Source organism: Cryptomeria japonica, chromosome 1, assembly GCF_030272615.1.
Source record: "Cryptomeria japonica chromosome 1, Sugi_1.0, whole genome shotgun sequence".
NCBI classification, from domain to species: domain Eukaryota; kingdom Viridiplantae; phylum Streptophyta; class Pinopsida; order Cupressales; family Cupressaceae; genus Cryptomeria; species Cryptomeria japonica.
Window position 1 is genome coordinate 307,166,026 of NC_081405.1, and position 3,564 is coordinate 307,169,589.

At 25.5% G+C, this 3,564-nt stretch overlaps 1 non-coding gene across 1 annotated transcript; it reads right to left on the bottom strand.

Moving 5' to 3' along the window:
- Window positions 1–1,243: 1,243 nt before the first annotated feature.
- Window positions 1,244–1,315, bottom strand: TRNAH-GUG (transfer RNA histidin (anticodon GUG)). Its single transcript has one exon. It is a non-coding gene; the product is annotated as a tRNA-His (tRNA).
- Between the last annotated feature and the right edge of the window lie 2,249 nt (window positions 1,316–3,564).

The window sequence follows — 3,564 nt, forward strand, 5'->3', positions numbered from 1 at the left end:
AGGATCTTTATCATTTGTATCTCCTCCAATAGCTTCTTAGAAATTGTTGAGGTTCTCATCCTCCTCTTCTTCGATCTCTAGTTGTCTAGTTTTCGATCTAGTTTGAGCCATTTTGCTTGAAAGTTTTGAGGTTGGTGAAAGTGATTATGAGTTGGTGATGGAATGAGAGATAAGTGTTTTGTGAAGTGTTTAAAAGATGGATCTCTAACACTAAAGGTTGGATGTTACCAAAGTTCTTTGTGAATTAATATTTGAAATTTTGTAGTTCATATTCAGTAGAAAAACCTTTCTAACAAGGAATATCATTGTGTGGATGTTTGTTTACCTAAGATTCCAAATGATAAAATTTAGAGATCATCAAAAGTCAAATTTGTAAGAACAAAATGAGTAGCCATATTTGAACTAGACTCAAACCTTGATTATAACTCAACACAAAAATAAAAATGATTCTCATCCATGCACATTATTATCTAGTCCATTTATTAGATTTTATCAAAAACTTCACATTTAATCTTTAAATTAATTTATACCTAATTACATTCATTCACTTAATTAACCAATAAAACCAAAAAAATGCCTTAATATATTAACTAGCATACATATCTTTAGAGAAAATAATATAAAGTACACCTAGAGGTATCTTTGGTGAAACTTAAATTTTATTCAAATGTAAATAATATTGAATTTTTAACTAACATTGAATGTTTGCAATTCTATTAGGGCTTAGGTTGTTGATATGGTTTAATTATAGATGGTTTGGATTCAATAAGAGTTAAAATTTATATATGATTAGAGTTAACTTTTGATTATGATTGAAAAAGTAAAAATTAATATTTAAAATTTTGTAGTTCATATTCATAATTTATACTTAATGAATTATTTTATCTTATGAGACATGAATATATTACCAAATATAAAACAATCAACTAATATATAAAAAATATTTTGTTATGAAATATAAAATATAATTAATAATTAATATATATATAAATTACTGCATAATACAAAAACAATTGATTAATACATTAAAAAAAATATTGTATTGCAAAATAAATAAAAAATAATTAACATAACCCTACAATCATGCATATATATATTTAGTGTCCCAGAGTGTATAATTCTAATCTTTGTCCCTTGTGGATTTTCTTCACGTAATAACAATACATCTAAACTTATCTTTCTAATTAAACAATACAAAACCTTAGTTTTGCGCAAAGAAATATAAGAGTTATAAAAATCTAAATGTGGCTGCTGGGATTCGAGCCCAGGTCTCTACGGCCACAACGTGGAATTCTCACCACTAAACTACAGCCACATATATTGATTACCTTCTAAAATTATTATATTGATATACAATATAGTACACTTAAATTATAGTAATTTGAATATAATATTAAAATGTGTAGTACGATTCGAACCACAAAAGATTGTATGAGAATTTGCTTTAATAATAAATATATCCACAAAACGAGTTACTAATTGTACCCACAACTCAAAAATAAATCTGCTTTATTAATAAAGTATATTATACTAATTGTATAAAAAACGAGTTATTAATAAATTTCTATCATTTATAAGAGATTGTATGAGAATTTTTTGGGATTTAATTGTGTAAAAGAATATTCGATGGTTCATGTAGTGTGACCCGAAACTTTGATGCAAAAATCTTTTACACAATTGAATCCAGAAAAGAAAAAAAATCTTGAATTTGCAAGCCTCTTCGTAGCTTTACTTAAGCAAATGAATTGGTAAGAATTTTTATTAGTATAATAATATCTACTAGCAATTGGATTTATAGGAGCTATAATGATTAGGTTGATATTAAGCTAACTAATATATTAGAGAATACAAATCAAAGAATTGAATAAGAGATTATTTTACAAAAAAATACTAAGATAATATTTAAAAATATATACATTAGATATATAATATTTATCCTGGATATGTGTGTACAGTATTGGATAAAAGATAATAAATTTATAAAGTTTATTACACAAAAATGTTTTTTCACTATAAAAGTTTAAAAGATGTTATTAGAAGTCACCTTTCAATTTAGTAGCGATAATCACTTATAGTAGTCCACAATAACCATAAATGAACAAATAAAGATGGTGTAAGTTAGTCTAATAAATTTATAATCAATGTGATACAAGGGAAAATGATGTTTCAACTACCAAATCTTAATCCTTCAAAGTAGTTTTCAAGATCCAATAGAAAGAAATTTCCTTTACATAATTGATGAAGAAGAAAAACATATTTTATCACAAGTTACAATATTAACATCTAAGCATATAGATAGATTATGACAATAATTTTGTAGCTTGTACATTAAAAGCCAAAATCAATCATACATTTCTATATATATTTTCTAAAGATCCTCTACACAAACAAAAATACAATATGTGATTGTTTTATTAGATAATCTTTCAAGGTTAATATCACATATCACTAAAAAATTAATGAAAATGAGAATTTTATTTACCATATTTCTTCTACAAATCTTTATGATAAAAATAGAAAAAAAATCCACTCAGAAAATTATATTTCAAAAGTTCTAAATCATTAAGTTCAAATTGTATTGTGATTCAACTTCCTATTGATTTTAAAGCATAATAAAACTATAAGAACCAATGTGCTTAAAGACAACACTGTCCCGATTTAAATCTTCTTTTGGTGGTGAGACAACTATTATATGTGCATACAAGACCAAATGTATATCGTACATAGAATAATATTGATGGTAATATTGCAAGCACGCGCATAAAAAGCATTATGATACAAGAGTGATGTTATAACATTCACAAGTAACAAGTTTGGCAAGGGGAATATACCCTTTCTTGATTGTTGAAACATTCCAAACATTTTTAACACTTAGATAACATCAAATATTTAGAAACACATTTAGGTTTGTGTTGAATATACAATAGTATGCAAATACTCTTTCTATCTCTCCAAAATAAGCAAAAAAATAATTTTCAAGTGTAGACACCTAAAAATGTCTCATTAATTGCATATTAATTATTCGTCTAATTGATTAAATAATTTTTTAATTATTTAATGAAATTAGTTAATCTTATTTGCCTAAATTCATATTTCTTCATCATCTTATTAATTATTCAATTTCTATTCTATCCTAATCAATTAATCATTTAAACCCATACTAATATTAATTAAATATTTATTATTTAATCAATTAAAATTTAAATCCTTTAATAGTTGTATGCGTGATATTTCACGTCAGGTTCACCAAATGTATATCGATAAAAATCATCATAGCTTAACTAGAATTAAAAGGGAAATCACGAATCCCTATCTAATTAAACCAATGAAATAATGCAAACAAAGCAATAGGGATGTATAATATTCAATCAAAACTCCCTATTCCATGATCGCATGTAGCTTCCATTGTTCTTCTACTTCTCGTGGTATGATGGCTCTTAGATATTGCGCTGCTAACCTGCAAATGACATAAGATTTTGAAGTTCATGATTGTTGAGAATGGAGAATTGATCCTGAATTTATAGATTTTTGGAGAGGATTGACTAAGAGGTAGAACTCAAGTGA